Below are 18831 nucleotides of genomic sequence, written 5' to 3'. Positions count from 1 at the left end.
ACACACATTGACCTACCTCTATAGGTTGCCATACACTAATACTTGTTAAAATCCCCTGAAATAGAACTGATGTATGGCTGTACTCTGCTCACTTGAACATGAGCTACACTTTTCTCTGCATCAGCTGCAGTACCTTTGGAGCACCTTCTCCAGGAGATCTACGGTGCTTCGAAGTTGGCTGACCACCATCATCTTAAGAACAATCAGATATGGCCAATAAATGCTAGCCTTGCCAAGGATGTGAGCATCCTTTTAATCGTAATTGAATGAATAAATCTGTATTACACATATTAAATATGCAATCTGCCAAGTCTGCATTCTATGGCCGAACTAATAAAATAAAAGTGAATAACAAGCAGTAAAACTTTCTCCCTTTCTCTATTTCCATCTTTTCTCTCTCCCTCCCTCCCCCTCACTCTTTCACAAACACACTATCTCCCTCTCCCTCTCCCTCTCCCTCTCCCTCTCCCTCTCCCTCTCCCTCTCCCTCTCCTCTCCTCTCCTCTCCCTCTCCCTCTCCCTCTCCCTCTCTCTCTCTCTCTCTCTCTCTCTCTCTCTCTCTCTCTCTCTCTCTCTCTCTCTCTCTCTCCCTCTCTCTCTCTCTCTCCCCCATTCTCTCTCCCTCTTTCTCACTCTCTCACTCTCTCTCTCTTGCTCTCATTCTCTCCATTTCTCTTTCTCTCATCTCTTTCTCATCTTGCTTTTTCTCCCTTGCTCTCTTTTTTCCCTCTCTTTCTCCCTCTTTTCACTCTCATTCTCTCTGCCTATCTTTCTCACCTTTCTCTTTCTCTTTTTCTCTCTTTTTTCTCTTTCTTCGCTCTTTCTTTTCCTCTCTCTCTTAATCTCTTTCTCTCCCTCTCTCTCTCTCTCTCTCTCTCTCTCTCTCGCTCACTCGCTCTCTCTCTCTCTCTCTTAATCTCTCTTTCTCTCTCTCTCTTTCCCCCTCTCTCTTTATTCTTTTCCCCCTCTCTCTTCTTTCCCCCCTCTCTTTTTTATTTGTGTTGCATTTGAGATGAGTCTATTACACTGAAATTTTGAAAACAACTATTAACGAGTTATGTGGAATTTCCTGACGTTTTGCTCTCTTTATCACGAGCTGGCAATTGTAGGTGATTATTTTATAAGGCAAATATGCAATTTACAGGAATATAAGTTGGATGAATGGCAACCTAACATGAAATATAAGTTGGATGAATGGCAACCTAACATGAAATATCAGGGCATAATGACTTTTGCTGACAAGTTAAATAAGAAAATCTTTGTAGTTAATTTTTAGATTATTATTTAAATGACTGGAACATTGGAAAATGTGACATTTTACTACTTAAAAATGTTGTGCATGTGCCCTTGAAATTATAGCCATATGCATCGTGACAATGTATGAAAGCATCTTAAATTTGTGAATTTTAATAACATTATTCATCCTTAAAATCTAACTAAAAACCTTAGCTGCTTAAATGTCATAACAATTGAAATAGCCATACAAGTTAAGTATGCAATCAGGTAGTATTAGCAAAAATTGTTGCTTTGAGGCATCACTTTTCACATAACCAACTTTTAACAGTCATAGATATATTATTCCCATTGATGGAAAACCATTTTTGGATTATGCATAATGTCCCAATAGTGGAGCAACTTTTAACAAATGCTTAATCTCATGACTGAAATATCAACCCAATTTCGTGATAAGTTTAACTTTAGATGATATTTATACTTTAAATCTTGATGGATCTGAATGTACAAGGTTTAATATTACAGTGAAAACCTAACTGATGTCATATTTTGAGTCAGAACTATGTCAAAATTTGCACTGGAACAAATGTGTAACAATTGTCTTTGTCGCATCAAAAGTATTGCAAGTGACTAAATGTTCTTGACAGTGTACTCAATTCCCTTCAATAATTCAGGTTATTTTTTTGTAAAATTGCTGCCATATCCCTAAGCCACTCATTAATATGGTTCTATTCTTACCATAAGACCAAAGGAGTTTTCTGCATTTTTGAATGGGATATCAAAATATAATGTACACTGGAATCCAAAGTTATATTTCTGCTGCTTACTGCAGTTGTTTTTTTGTTGAGACTTGACGTGCACTTTATCTTTGAATGGCTTTAGAATGAGTTATAATAAAAACTTCCAAGTGTTATGATTTAACCTTCTTAAACATGGTGTGCCTATTGTGCACAAATAATGATTTAGTACGTTCAGACTTTAATGTTCTTTCATCTGAAGGGTTTTCAGGAAGAAAAAATATTCCGTGCTTTGTACAGAATCTAAAATCGATACTTGATGTTTACTCTTTTTTCCTGTGTTTTCCATAATTTAATGGATGCAAGAACTGGTCGGCGAGATTAAGTGTAGAACTTGGTTTAGATTTTGATGTGTAAGGAAATGCTTTGTTTTGCACGCTACCCAGTCAAATCAGATAATGTTGCCCATAAATACAACGCCAAACTCAAGTACAATAAGTAGAGCAAAAGAAAAGTTACTGAGTGCAGACGTTCTCTACATTGTAGTGCAACAGTTACAGAGATAAACTCCAATGGCTGTAATGGACTCAGACAGTAACCTAGTTTATGGAAGGACCATTCAGAAGCCTGATAACAGAGGGGAAGAAGCTGTTCTTGAGCCTGGTGGTGCATGCTTTCAAACTTCTGTATCTTTTACTCAATGGGCGTAGGGAGACGAACGAATGACTGGAGTGGGACAAGTCTTTGATTATGTTAGCTGCTTTGCCGAGACAGCGTGAAGTATGGATGGAGTCAATGTCTGGGAGTGTCGTCTGTTGAGTTTAGTTTAGTTAAGAGATACAGCGCGGAAACAGGCCCTTCAGCCCACCGAGTCTGCACTGACCAGCGATCCCCGCACGTTAACACTATCCTACACACTAGGGACAATTTACACTTGTACTGAGCCAATTAACCTACAAACCTTTACGTCTTTGGAGTGTGGGAGGAAACCGAAGATCTCGGAAAAACCCGATGGGGAGAACGTACTAAATCCGTACAGGCAGCCTCCGTGGTTGAGATCAAACCCGGGTCTCTGGTGCTGCAAGTGCTGTAAGGCAGCAACTACATTGCTGTGCCACCGTGCCATATCACCCAGTCTGTGATAGACTTGGTTATATCTACAACTTTCTGCAATTTCTTAACAGCAGAGTTGTTCCTAACTCAGCTGTGATGCAACCCGACAGTATGTTTTCAATGGTGCATCTGTAGAAGTTTGTCAGTGTCATTGGAGACATGCCGAATTTACTCAGTCTCCTGAGGAAGTCGAGGTGTTGGTGTGCCTTCTTGGCTGTTGCTTTAATGTGGTTGGTCCACAACAGATAGTTGGTAATATTTTAACCCTTGAAGCACTCAACCATTTTCACTTTGGCACCATTTATGCTGATTAGGATATGTTCTCCACCACACTTCCTGGAGTTTGAGTTGAAATACCAATACCATATCCATCAGTGAGGCCACCTGCTCCATTTCTACAATATATTTAAAGTTGAAGTCATGGTATTATTGAAATCTTTCTATCTTGTCTGTGAGTATTCTTATGTTATCTTGGCCTATCACTGTAGATGAAGTCAAAATCTTGCTGCTTGTTTCATCTTCTCTCAATATCGTAAATACAAATTTTCAATGATTGTTATTAAAATCTTTATAGATTCTTCTCCAATTCCACTGACCATATCTTACTATTAGCTCCAATACTGCCGAAAATCTGGATTCCATTTAGGATTTCCTTCTGGAATCTCTTCCCTTAAGCAACAAATCAAACTTTTCTGAAGAAGGCTTTCGGCCCGAAACATTGCCTATTTCCTTCGCTCCATAGATGCTGCTGCACCCGTTTCTGAAGCACTTGCGTCTACCTTCGATTTTCCAGCATCTGCAGTTCCTTCTTAAACAAATCAAACTTTTAACTGGGCAATCACATTGCACATACCTCTCTCATGAATAATGTTAATATTTTTAGCATTAAAAAATGGTATAAAGACATCAGTTGTTAATGGTAGATGAGGAAGAGATATTAAAAAGCTGACCCATGATGATTTAATCTAATTTGCAATTAGGCATCTCCAGCAATAATGAGGTGACCTGTATTCACTTAGCAATGCACAGGAGACATTGGAATACACAAACTATTAAGTGGTTGTTAGGTCTCACAATATTGTTCCTGAGTTCTGGATGGTAAAACAAGTGGTGTTTTTACAAAACAATTTACTTTTTCAACAGACACAGCAAACATGCAGTTCTCTGAAATACTCTTTCATAGAATGAATAGGCTACCATAAAATTTATTCTTATAAAAAGATTTGGCTTGATATTCTTCAACCTTTGGTCTTGAAAGTGGATCCGTGAGATTGTTGATATTTTACCAAAAATCTTTAGATGTGGGGAAAACTTCATTAGATTGAAAAATTACAAATATAACTTCTTTAGTTAAAAAGGAACAACAGAAATCAGGAAACTACATGCCAGCTAGTTTTATAGTCTTCATAGGGAAAATGTATGAAGACATTACTTAAAAAGCTACAAAAGGATACCTAGGAAAATTCAACATTGTCAAAATCATTTTTTTTTAATAAAAGATAAATCACATTTGACTAACTGTTGGAATTCTTTGTCAGAGTAACCTTTTGTGGATAAATGGGTACAGGATGATGTTTTATGGTTAGTTTTTCAAAGTCTTGACTGTTAACATCTTTATGTCTTGTTTCTGTTTAAAGTTATTTTCAGCCACTATGGCAAGTGTTCAAGAGAGTTTTCTTAAGCAGTATGTGGAGGCCCCCACACGTGAGAGGGCAACGCTGGATCTAGTATTGGGAAATTGGGAAGGCCAAGTTAATGAAGTGTGTGTGAAGGAGTCTTTTGGGACCAGTGACCACAGTTCGATTAGGTTTAAGATAGTTATGGATAGGGATGGAGAGGATCCACATGTTAAAATGCTCAACTGGAGTAAGGACAACTTTGAGGGTATGAGAGAAAGTCTCACTCAAGTTGACTGGAGCAGGTTATTAGATGGGAAAGGAACATCGGCCAAGTGGGATGTTTTTATAAATGTACTGAAGAAAACTCAGGATGTGTACGTCCCCGTTAGAGTGAAGGACAAAGCAGGCAAACGTAAGGAAGCTTTGCTGACAAGGGAAATTGAGACATGTCAAAAACAAGAAGAATGCATGGGACAGGTATAGGCAGCTGGAATCAAGTGCATCCTTGGAGGAGTTCGGGAGCTAAGGAGTAAACTAGAAAAGAAAATCAGAAGGGCAAAGAAGGGCCAGGAGATAGCTCTGGCGGGTAGCATTAGGACAATCCCAATAGATTTTATCAATACACTGGTGGAACCCGTTGGGTCCCGTCCCCTCGTCGCGCGGTTGAGGTGGGGGGGGGGGGTGCGGCCTTCGGTGTTACACACACACACACACACACACACACACACACACACACACACACACACACACACACACACACACACACACACACACACACACACACACACACACACACACACACACACACACACACACACACACACTAACCTCCCCCTTGAGAGAGGGGGGCAGAGAGGGAGGGGGGGCAGAGAGGGAGGGGGGCACAGAGGGAGGGGGCACAGAGGGAGGGGGTAGAGCAGCACCTACTCAGGTCATAGAGCAGCAGCTTCCCCACCAGGCGCCGATCCAGAGCGAGGCTGTGGGTGGGTGTGTACCCAAGCGAGGCCCTCCTCCCCCCCTCCCCCCTTCCTCTCCTTCAACCCCCCTCCCCCTCCTCTCCTTCAACCCCCCTCCCCCCTCCTCTCCTCCAACCCCCTCCCCCTCCTCTCCTCCAACCCCCCTCCCCCCTCTCCCCCTCCTCTCCTCCCCCCTCCCCCTCTCCCCTCCTCTCCTCCCCCTCCTCTCCTCCCCCCTCCTCTCCCCCCCCCTCCTCTCCTCCAACCGCCCTCTCCTCCAACCCCCCTCCCCCTCCTCTCCTTCAACCCCCCTCCCCCTCCTCTCCTCCAACCCCCCTCCCCCTCCAACCCCCCACCCCCCTCCTCTCCTCCCCCCCTCCCCCCTTCTCCTCCTAGCCAGGACTAGAGGGTGTGAGCTATAGGGAGAGGTTGAGTAGGCTGGGTCTCTATTCCATGGAGCGCAGGAGGATGAGGGGAGATCTTATAGGTGTATAAGATCATGAGAGGAATAGATCAGCTAGATACACAGAGTATTTTGCCCAGAGTAGGGGAATCAAGGACCAGAGGACATCGGTTCTAGGTGAAGGGGAATAGATTTAATAGGAATCCGAGGGGTAACCTTTGTACACAAAGGTTGATGGGCGTATGGAACAAGCTGCCAGAGGAGGTAGTTGAGGCTGTGACTATCCCATCATTTAAGATACAGTTAGACAGGTACATGGATAGGACAGGTTTGGAGGGATATGGACCAAGCGCAGGCAAGTGGGTCTAGTGTAGCTGGGACATTGTTGGCCGGCGTGGGCGAGTTGGGACAAATGGCCTGTTCTCACTCAATGACTGTATGGCATGAGTTGTGTGCCATGGGGCCAGGCACTGGTACCCCAATTTATTATAATTTTCTTAAATGATTTTGAACAAAGCAACAGAGTTGTAAAATCTGTTGTGACACTAAAAAAAGATAGGTAGGTAAGTTGTGATGAGAATATAAGGAAATCACATAGGGGTTTTGAAAGGTTGAGTGTGTGGACTAGGATCTGGCAAAAGGAGTATAAGTAAGAAAATGTGAAATTGTCAATCTTGTTGGGAAAAATAAACAGAATCATTTTATTTAAATGTTATGAGAATTCAGAGGGATCTCAGTGTTCTAGTGCAACACATGCAAATGTCAGAATAAATGTACAGCAAATGATTTGAAAAGGTAACAGAGATTTATAATTTTTTAGGGAATTTAATACAAATGCAGGAAGGTTATTCTTCAATTTTATCAGACATTGATAAGACCACATCTGGATTACAATATAGTTTACAATATTGTTCTTAATTCAGGACAGATATTAATGCGTTTAAGAAATATACGGGTTTATTGGACTGAAACAATAATTTAAAAAATGCTGGAAATGGAAAATTCAAGAAAAAATGTTTAAGCATAACCTGCTGAATATTTCCAGCATTTTCTGTTGTTATTCTGATTTCTACCATCTGTATTTTCAAAATTTTTGTTTACTAGACTGAAAATAGCAATGGTTTGATTGACATGAGGAAAGGTTGCATTAGCTCAACTTGTATCCATTGGAGTTTAGAAGTGTGAAAGGATTGAAACTTGCAGGATACTGAGGGATCTTGAGAAAATTAAATGGGTGTGTTTTCCCATTGTGAGTGAATCTAGCATTAGGGCACAATTTAAAACAGAATTTCCCATTTAAGATGGGTCAAGTGACATTTTTCTATCCATGGATCATGCCTTTGAAGCTCTCTTCCTTAGACCCATGGAAAGAGTTTTGTTGAATATTTTTAAGGTAAAACTAGAGGAATACTTCATAAGTAAGGGGATAAAACCATGAGGAGACGGTAATGCAGAGATGAGATTACAGTCAGACCAACCTTGATTTTGTTAAATGGTGGAGCAGACTTGAGGGACTGAGTGGCCTGCTCCCGCTCCTGATTTGTATGTTTATAAGACTTGCCTTTGACATCAACAACTAGCACTGTATTGTCTTTTATAGCTAATTCAGTGAAGCCTTGATTTACTTTTTGCCACAGGCTCTCTTCCAGGCTGCCAGAATGATCGGTAACATTAATCAATGTGAAGTCTTTTGCCAAAGAATATAATTAGATGTCAATTTTCCTAAAGCAAATAACTTAATCATTTTCCCAATGCCAAGTGGCAACAGCAGACTGGAGCCTGAGTTCACATGGATTACAAGGTTTTTTTCAAAAGAGGAGCATTTTTATTATTTCAATTCAAGGCCACTATCTCACGCAAAACTAAATTGTGTCCATCCATGCTGTCTAATTTCACCTCAAACTGATTTTCCAAACTCATATTTTCTCAATTACAAATATCATGTCATTCTGTTTGATTAACAGGTGATGCTCCATCCCTATTATATATTGCTGTGGTCCATTTATGCATGCATTTCTGCCCGATTCCAGACAATTATTTGTGGCTCCAGTCAGCTATGCCCAATACTCTGGAATTCCCTCCCAATGTGTCTCTGAACTGCTCATCTATTTGATATATCTTTTAGCATACCATGTAATTAATGCTTCTTTGGCACAACAATAGTTTTTACTTGGCTCTCTATGCCTTTGTGCATGGATATATTTTCCTGAAAGTGCCCTGTAAATATAAATCATAGTTACTGTTATTTTCCATTCGATTCATGGGCTAAAGTGCTCTAGTCATTTGGCACAGAAGATGGATTATTTGTAAAGAAGGCATATCCAGCCTATCGCAACTGAAAACACTCTCTTTGAGAAGTAGCCCAAACATTCTTCAGTACCCAAGAAATCACCCATTCAGCAGTTTGTCAAGCTTGTGAAGTGGCCTTGTTGTGCCTTCGTTCAGCTACAATATTAAATCCTATTCCTGAGATTCAAGGCTCCATTTCTGATTAGCAGGTTAACACTGGCTTATCTATTGCAGAACATCTATTGCATTCTGAAAGGCAAAGCAAAGATTGAAATGTAAGTCAACAAAAAAAATCCTAGATCTTTGTACCTCCTTTCATCTAAACCCTGTGAATTTAGGTGGCATTTACAAACTATTTGAGAAAAGCAGAACAATAGAGGCAGAAATTATGAGGTCCATGGCTAAAATCTGTAAGGAATACAAAATTTGCAATAACAATGGAGATGTTTACTAAAGTTTGTTGCACCTCTGTGCATGAAATTAAATTGAAAATCAATGTTCGTTTGTCCGGCAAAAATATGTACTGAAATAACAAAACAATCTATTTGTGTCCCATGACTGCACATTTATCATACTGAAACATCTAATTTCAATCAACGTCATAATTTTGTGCTGTTTACTTTGAAGAGTCATTATATGCTGTTTGTTTCTGTTTTCTCGGTTTTTCGGATCACTAGATAATCGGAGAGCCTCCACAAGAATATAAATATGCTATTGGCATGGAGATGGAGATAACTGGTCATTACTAATTACTATTTAATGTTGCTGGTAAAGACATTATTGTTCAGTGTAGGCAGTATAATTGGGATGGTGGAAGAATTCAACGTAAGAGGGAACAAGTTTGAATGACTGAATGACCTTTGCTGTATCTTACTGCCCGTTTTATGCTTTTAAATAAGAAAGCAGTTCAATAAAAATTAGGGATGAACATAACCCTGATTTACAGTTGAATCTTTGGGGATTTTTATATGGCAGCTTTTTTAAAGCTTGGAATAGTTCCTCTCTGTGAATAGTGCAAGGGCTTAGGAAGTTCAGCATGTCCCCAACAGCTCTCACCAATTTCTACAATGCGCCGTGGAAAGCAGTTTATTGGGATGCTTGGTTTGGGAAATTGCAGTGAATTGTGGACGCAGCCCAGACTATCACACAAACCAACCTCCCTTCCATTGACTCCATTTGTACCTCACGCTGCCTCGGCAAGACCAGCAGCATAATCAAGGACGAGTTGCATCCTGGCCACTCCCTCTTCTCCCTTCTCCCATCAGGCAAAAGGTATAGAAGTGTGAAAACGGACACCTCCAGATTTAGGGACAGTTTCTTCCAAGCTGTTCACAGGCAAATGAACCATCCTAGTGCAACCAGAGAGCAGTCCTGAACTACTATCTCCCTCATCGGGGACCCTCAGACTATCTTTGATCGGACTTTACCGGCTTTACCTTGCACTAAACGTTATTCCCTTATCATGTATCTGTCCACTGCGAATGGCTCGATTGTAATTATGTATTGTCTTTCCGCTGGCTGTTTAGCACACAACTAAAGCTTTTCACTGTACCTCGGTACACATGGCAGTAAACTAAACTGAAATTAATAGAGAGTTATTTCTTTAGGGAAACGATATTCTGCATGACATCTACAAATACCGAACAGGGAAGCGCTCATAATAAATACTTTCTCATATTACCAGAAAACCAATTCCTCCACTTCAACCAGTAACTGAGAGGATAAGAAGGGCTTGTTTGACAACAATTGCTCACCCTATAACAGCACCTGCAAAGTAAATCAGTGAGACTGCACCTCCAGTATAGAAACATAGAAAATAGGTGCAGGAGTAGGCCATTCAATATGATCATGGCTGATCATCCAACTCAGTATCCTGTACATGTCTTCTCTCCATACCCTCTGATACCTTTAGCCACAAGGGCCATATCTAACTCCCTCTTAAATATAGCCAATGAACTGGCCTCAACTACCTTCTGTGGCAGAGAGTTCCAGAGATTCACCACTCTCTGTGTGAAAAATGTTTTTCTCATCTCGGTCCTAAAAGATTTCCCCCTTATCCTTAAACTGTGACCCCTTGTTCTGGACTTCCCCAACATCGGAAACAATTTTGGACTTCCCCAACATTGGGAATATATGTATACTTTTGTTTTTTGCCTAATAAAGGGTAGACTTCACAAAGAGAGAGTGAAATAAAGTATCACCAGATCGATTCTTGGGATGATAGGTTTGCTATATGAGGAGAGATTGAGCAGTCTTGGCCTGTATCCTCTGGAGTTCAGAGGAATGAGAGTTGATCTCATTGTTAACTGTTAACATTCTTACAGGCTGGATGCAGAAAGGATATTTGCCATGGCTTGGATGTATAGAACCAAGGGTTGTGGTCTCAAGATAAGAAATAGACCATTTAAAAATGGGATGAAGAGCAATTTAGTCATCAGAGGATAGCGAATCTTAAGTATTCTCTGCTCTAGATTGCTTGGAAACTAAATTAATTAAGTTCATTTAAAATAGTTGAATGAATTTCTGAATTGTTATGTAGTTATGTATCTTGTTGCTTTTTTTGTATGACTATGGCAAATCAAATGTCAATGTACCTCGGCACACGTGACAATAAAGAACCATTGAACTATTGAATGTCAGTGCAGGCACAAGACACCTAATGGCATTATCTTGCTTGTATTTATTTAAAGTCATGTATGAGGTGAGGTTGTGTTGATCATCCTCCAATGCAGCTGTAGGCATTGCAATCAATTAGATTTACTCTGCCCCCAACACACGTTGTGGGTTCATTATAACAATGAAGACCTGGCACCTGACAAGATTTTCCCTTTCCTAGTGAAGTGTGCTATTAATCATAGCTTTTGCAGAACTCTTCTGATTTAACCCACAATATTTGTGCCGAGCATGATGTCGTTAAACTGATCTTACCTGCCTGTACATGATCAATATCCCTATATTTCCTGCACTCTCATGTGGCAATCAAAAAACCTTTTAAATGCCATTATTGTATTTAATATTTAATGGGAATTTGCAAATAAGCACTCCCTCATTTGTTTCTTGCTATTTCCAAACATCTAATGCAGTTTATCTCTGCAGATCTCTGTGCACCTTGCATCTCATCTCTATAGCTTTTCACTGTACTGATTAATTTCCCTGGGGATGCCATGGGTCTCAATCCTGTTGAAATATATCCCATAAATCTTACAAAGTTTGGATCTTACCTCAGAACTGGTTACAATGCGGTGGGAATCTTAATCCGCACTTCCTGCACCGTTACTGCTTCCCAGGCATTAACCTCTCAATCTCATTGTTCCTGTACTTGCTATGGCATAATCACAGAGTAAAACTGAAATTACACTCTGAAATCCTGCTTGTTAACTTGTATTGTAACTCATGAATCTTTCTGTAGGAGTCCAGTTCTTTCCTGCCTTTATCATTGGTTCCAACATAACTCTGGCCCATTGCCTCACAAAATGACCCGCAGTTTCTAATTTAGATCCTTGATCCTGGCATTCGGGAGGGATTAGACCATCCAAGATACAATTTGGATTTAGAAAGACAACCATCTCACATTTTACATGTGTTTGATTTATGCCTTTATTGGATTAACATGCGGGTTTAATTGATACCAAGGCCTAATTTATGCGCGTGTATTTTTGAAATAATGCGCTAAAATTGATGCCTGGCAGCATGGTCCTGTGTGATGCCTAGCGAGGTACCACACACGTTTTTGAGATACACGCTGTTTTTCAAGAACATGACCCCCATGTAAAATGAGAGGTGGCTGTATTTGGCCATTTCTTTTCACAACCAAATTCATAAGTCCGCTGTTTTTCAACACTGCATTCCCATGACCATTACCAACATGTATTGTCTCTGCTGACTGGTTAGCATGCAACAAAAGCATTTCACTGTATCTCGGTACAAGTGACAATAAACTAAACTAAACTCCTGCTGTACTTCACAATATCTAACTTAAGTCAACATTTTTAACCACAGTGAAAATCCTCGGTGAAAGTCCCCACAGCCTTCCCTTTTCCATGCAAGTGATGAATCGTGCAGTCACACTAATTCAAACTTCCCTGGACTTGAAATTAGGCCAGTTTATTCTGGGCACATTTCAGGACAGAAGGCTGACAGGAACTGTTGCCAAATAAGCTTGTTTGAATTTTGTCCAGCATTGAAATTAGCTCAATGAGTATTTTTCAAAAATAAGTTGTGCATTTTAATCTTAAAACACTCAAGCTTCCATTGTCTAAGGTGATCAATCTAGATAATTTATCTGGATTTTGACTTGTATCCAGGGTACTATGAATCTTGCTTGAAGAATCCAGCTTTTTTATTTAAAACAGTTTTATTCAGAAGCGACAAACCACTCAGTCTCTTTTGCTGAAGGAAGGCAAAGATATAATGCTTGCCTATCTTAAGCTACAATTCTTTCACACTATCAGTATGCCTTTCCTTGGTGAAATTAAATTAAAATTGCCTTTGTTACAGGTATGTGGTGCCATGCAAACAATGTCTTCAGAAATAAACAGTTACAAATATAAAATATAAAATAATATGTTGCATGTTTTTTCTATGAATGGTTTCACCAAAAAAAAGATCAATTTATCGTGAATTTAAGGTATTCTATCTCTACAGCAACCTGCGTCCATTCAGATGGCACAGGTGGTATTTTTGAATTTATGTCCTGCCTGACGGAATAACTTAGACAATTTCAGATCTTTCACAAGGTCACAATAAACACATATCACTTTGTTCTTACATTGACTCTGTTAACTTTAGTGACTCAAAATTGCTCTTCTCATTCTTGCTGTAAAGGAAGACAAAAATAACATGCATTAAGTTGTAAATTCTACCATGATGCAGAGACCATGGCATTTTGCTCAGATGTAAAATATTTTTTTTGATGAGGAGGGACATACAGATCCTGGTATTTGGGCTTGTTGCAATAACTTTGATGAGGAGGGACATACAAATCTTCGTATTTAAACGATGCAATAATTTAGCTTTTTTTCCCCAACTGGCAGCTGGCCAGATGAAGGAGAACATTTTTCACTCAGGGGTGGTGAGTAAATGGAGATCTGCATGGACAAGTTGGGCTGAATAGCCTGTATCCATGCTGTATGACTCTCAGATTCAATCAAAGATCTGTTATAGGATCTTTGGACTCAATGATTCTGACTTGGATTTCCTTTAAATAATTCCCTTCTCACCTTAAACCTATTCCTTCTAGTTTTGAACTCACCTACCCAGAAAAAAAGACTGTTACCATTCAACATATCTGTTTGCTGCATAGTTTACGGCAGAACGCATATTCAAATTATTTAGAGAAAGCATTCCCGTTCCTCTGAGTTCAGAACTTAATTGCTGTGTCTGACGCCTCTCCCTTCTCTGTAGTTAATAGGAAATTGTGCCTGAGGCAGACCGATTGAATTATTTGAAAAGTATCAGCCACAAAGGCTGACATAAATATCATAATGCCTTGCCTTGCACTGGAGCAGTTTACTTGGCCAAATCCAAAATCTAGGATTAAGCTGGAAGTAGATCTGCACGTGGCGGTTTAGACCAGGTTTGCAATTTCTAAGAATGTAACAGAAAATGGCTGTTCATCTTTTCAAGTGCTTTCTGCCATTTATAATCTTGTCATGCAACAACCTATTGATCTCAGACTTTATCTCAGATTTATTATTATTGGAGTCATCAAATGCTACTTCTGTGGAAGAGAGTTGGTTATTATTGCTTTCCTTTGTGTGAAGAAGAGCATCCTAAAACTCTGATTTTAAAGACAGTGGTTGCCTGATTGCTGGAGTTGGACAGACTCTGTGGGAGGGAAGATTTTGATTGAATGGATTGTCTGGGGAAGCATTCCTTTGAGTTCACTCTTTATCACCATTATCTAATCTACCACACAATCTTGAAATATCTGCCCTTGAACTGACCTGGTTCATACACAAATTTAATCACTGTATGCCTTCAGTTGAACAAGACTCTAAGCTTCATGAAAACCGCTCTGCATTCCCTTCTCTCTTTACCATAGAATGCTTCTTAACTCCCACCTAACTCTGGCCAAGTGTTTATTAATCAAATTTATTGTGTCTCTACCCAGCTTTGGTTGCTTTTATATACTAAAATTTCTGGCTATTTCAGAGGCTTTATATAAATTGTTGCAGTAATTTTAATGCTGGTATTGACAAAAGAGAATATATATTAGTTTGTACCAGAATTGATAGTGCTGCATTTGGAGTGTATTGTAGATTTAACATGGTGGCATAACATTATTATGGTTAGTTTAAAGATAATCATCAAATCAATTATTAGGGAATGGATTCCAGGCAATTTGGCAATGTCATTGTTATCGGTCAAATCAATCATTTGTAATGACTTTGATATAAAAATAAATGTGTATATAGCTAAATTAAATAATAATGATACTGTTGCAAAAGCATGGTCCCTGGCGGTCACCCTGCTCTTGGATACCTGCCATTAAGTTGGAACATGGACCCGTTGCAGTTCGCATACCGTCCGAACAGATCCACGGACGATGCGGTCTCCCAGGTCTTGCACACCACTCTCTCCCATCTGGACAGCCAGAAGGGGGGCTACGTGAGGATGCTGTTCATAGACTACAGTTCAGCCTTCAACACGATAGTCCCCACCAGACTGGCCGGGAAGCTAATGGAATTGGGGCTCAACACCTCCCTGTGTGCCTGGGTCCTGGACTTTCTCACCGCCAGGCCCCAGGTAGTCAAGATGGGAGGGAATACATCGAAGTCCCTCACCCTGAGCACAGGATCGCCCCAGGGTTGCGTCCTCAGCCCCCTATTGTACTCCCTGTACATACATGACTGTGTGGCTAGGTTCAGTTCCAACTCATTAATTAAGTTTGCTGATGACACTGTGGCCTGATCTCAGACAACGACGAGAAGGCCTACCGGAAGGAGGTGGCTGGTCTAGCACTCTGGTGCCAGGATAACAGCCTCCTCTTGAACATCAAAAAAACGAAGGAGCTGATCATGGACTTTAGGAGGGCACATCATCCGAGGACGTACACTCCATTGAGGATAAATGGGGATCCTGTGGATAGGGTGAACTGTTTTAAATATCTGGGAGTCCACATCTCCGAGGATATGACATGGGCATCACACGCCTCAGCACTCGTGAGTAAAGCAAGGCAGCGCCTTTACCACCTCAGGCAATTGAGGAAATTCAGAGTGTCTCCAAGGATCCTCCAGTGCTTCTACGCAGCGGCGGTGGAAAGCATCTTGTCCGGGAACATTACCATCTGGTTTGGGAATTGCTCTGCCAAGGACAAGAAGGCTCTGCAGAGAGTAGTGCGTTCGGCCGAACGCACTATGGGAACTTCACTTGCCCCTCTGCAGGAACTATACATCAGGAGGTGCAACTCCAGAGCCAACAATATCATGAGAGACCCCTCCCACCCCTGCAACGGACTGTTCCAGCTGCTACGGCCTCCGTTGCCATGCGGTGAGAACGGAGAGGTTGAGAAGGAGTTTCTTCCCAGAGGCCATTCGGACTGTAAACGCCTATCTCACCAGGGACTAACTCTACTGAACGTTTTTTCCTTCCATTATTTATTATGTAAAAGAATATGTGTGTTATGATTGTGTTTATAGTTTGTTTGGTTGTTTGTCTTTTGCACAAAAGTCCGCGAGCATTGCCACTTTCATTTCACTGCACATCTCGTATGTGTATGTGACAAATAAACGACTTGACTTGACTTGAAAGAGTGCAGAGAAGAATTACAAGGATGTTGACAGGACTCAAGGATCTGAGGTTGAGGGAGATGTTGAGCATGTTGTCATTTTATTCTATGGAGCACAGGAGGCTGAGGGCTGATCTAATAGAGGTGTATAAAATGATGAAGGGAATAGACAGGGTACATTTATTTCCACGAGTGAAATCAAGAATTAAAGGGCATATTTAAGGTGAAGATCTAATAGGAACCTGAGGGGAAATTTTTGCACACAGATGTTGGTGGGTAAGCTGCCAATGAAGCTAGTTAAAGCAGGTACATTAACAACCTTTGAAAGACATTAGAATAGGTACCAGGGTAAGAAAGGGTTCACGGCATATAGGCCAAACACGTGATGGTGTGTGTTTCCTCTGGGTGCTCCGGTTTGCTTCCACAGAAAATCGCCCCTAGTGTAGGAGGTGGATGAGATAGTGGGATAACAATAAACTAGTGTGAACAGGCGATGATTTATGATCAGAAACCAGATAATGTCAATTGCTTCTGATGACTGAGGAGCAACCTATCAATTTATCGCTATCTCCACTATGCCAGTACAGCCTTTGGCAATTTGAGGAGCAGTATCTTCATACTTGCTTGACTCTCCAGGACATCTTGGTCTTCAGTGTTTCTTTCCTTGCACATTTATATTCTAAGAACATGATCGATACCAATGAAATGCAAGTGGAATAAAACAAAGGAACAAATCCTTAAAATGATTCAATGAGAATTGTGCTGCAGGATCTATTAATAGTACAGTAAACACAAACAAATTAGATATGTTTGTTTGACTTACAGTCAAATATATTAGGCTGGCAAAACTGTAAGTGCTTGATTCATTGCATTGTAAAAATTACAGCACTTTCTGGAGATGCAGAAACAGATTGGAAAGTGGAGGTTGTGGTTAACTGATCTCCTGCACTTCCAGAAAGAGGCACCTTAATTCAGCCATCATGTTTCAGTAAAGCAGTAAAGAAAGATAAATGTCAGTTTCTCTGCCTGATTAATTGATTTATGCCCGCTTGCATCTAGGGAGTGGGTAAGATGCTTGTTTTTTCCCGCACTTTGATGAAACCAGCTTCCAGTGGCACTTTTTGCTGCTTTAACTTCACAATCCACTTGCATTATCCATCACATGCACTCGATAACATTTCTCTGAAAGTTAACTGCAACTGGCTTGCCATATTGAGCAGATGACGTGGCTTAATTTCTTCATCATCCAAAATAAACCTCCTTGTAATTATGTGTGAAAGGTACAAATAATTAATTACCTTATTTCACATTTGAAAATAGCATAGAAGAAAGTAGCACGTTTAAACTCTCACATCCTGAGAGGAGTAATCATGGTACAAAACAGAAAATGCACTCTTGTAAAAAATGCTCAAGCTGCACTTTGTAGCATTTTCATCCTCTGAGATAATTGCACTCTCTTGTAATGGATAATTGTTCCACTTGCAGATCTATCACATCAATCATCTTGTACATTATGGATAACGATTAATGTGTGCATGCACAAACATTAGAAAAATTGTCTGTGGATATGGGCTTTTGTCAGGTTAACAGCTTAGTGTTATTAAGTAAAAACGGTGGAGATCAGGTAACAGCTGAGTGGCAGAAACAGAGTTAACATTTTAAATTAGTGACCTTTCATCAGAAGTGTAAAACAAGCATGGTTCAAATTGCAGAGATTGGAAGTGGTTTGGAGATGAAATATTACCTCTGCTTCACTTTCCACAGATGCTGACTGGTATTCTGAGTTTTTCTGTTTAAATTTAAGATTTTCAGCAGCTGCTGTTGTTCAGTTGGTGTCATGAATGCCAGTTTTTAACGTGATTCAGAATTGCCTGAAATGTTACATTAAGAAAAGTTTATATATTCAAATCAGTTTCTTAGTTGTAACATCAGGAAATTTTCAGACAACTAAGACCAACTTGTTTAAAAATGAGTATCCTTTATCCTTTATTTGTGCACTGTGATGGCTTGAATTAATCATACAGTTTTTGACTGGATAGCACGCAAACTAATAAACAGTAATAAACTAAACTAATTTGCCTCCATAACTAAACTTATCAGTAAATAATTGTCAAAATTGCATTTTCTTTCTTTAGTTCCATCACTCATTTTTTTCTTTGATACCAAACATTCCTGATTAAGGTTAACTGCGGAAATGGATACTTGGAATACTGAATGATAGTTGTTTGGTAATGATTTTGTAAATAATGATGACGATTTTGATAATTAAGAAATCTCTTAGATTAGAATCGTAAAATATCTAACTTATTGTCAACATATTGGTTACTATTTATAGCATGCAAAATAGAATACAGAATGTCTCTTTCAAATGTAGATTCCGTCCACATACGTTTATGCCCCAATCTTTATAGGGTCTGTCAAATCTCTTGATTTTATAATAATCGTTGCTTCCCTGACACACACACACACACACACACGCAGTTTAATACTTTCCTGCACTGAAATGAAGACTCAGTGGGACTCCTAGACCCAATCCTATTTTTTAATCACACAGTATTAAAATAAAGCATTACTCATTTCCTTCATATGTTATAGGTCCACCACTGATTTCCCGGCACCCTTGGTTCCAGAGCCTTTCTGGGTTATCTGTTTTGCCAAACAAACATAGGTCATGGCATCTGAGAGAAGTCCAATTGTACCAGAATGGTCCGCTTAGTCTGCCGAGTGACTGAGATAGCGGCCCGCAAAGTCT

The 18831-nt window shown here is 40.0% G+C and overlaps 1 protein-coding gene across 1 annotated transcript in view; it reads left to right on the top strand.

The window, feature by feature from the left end:
• adcy2 (adenylate cyclase 2) overlaps nt 1-18831 on the top strand; it is a 463739-nt gene that overhangs the window by 126197 nt on the left and 318711 nt on the right. The window lies entirely within an intron of this gene.

The sequence above is a fragment of the Amblyraja radiata genome, chromosome 2 (genome assembly GCF_010909765.2).
Source record: "Amblyraja radiata isolate CabotCenter1 chromosome 2, sAmbRad1.1.pri, whole genome shotgun sequence".
Lineage (NCBI taxonomy): Eukaryota > Metazoa > Chordata > Chondrichthyes > Rajiformes > Rajidae > Amblyraja > Amblyraja radiata.
Note: the sequence above shows the minus strand (reverse complement) of the source record. Positions and strands in the feature narration are given on the sequence as shown.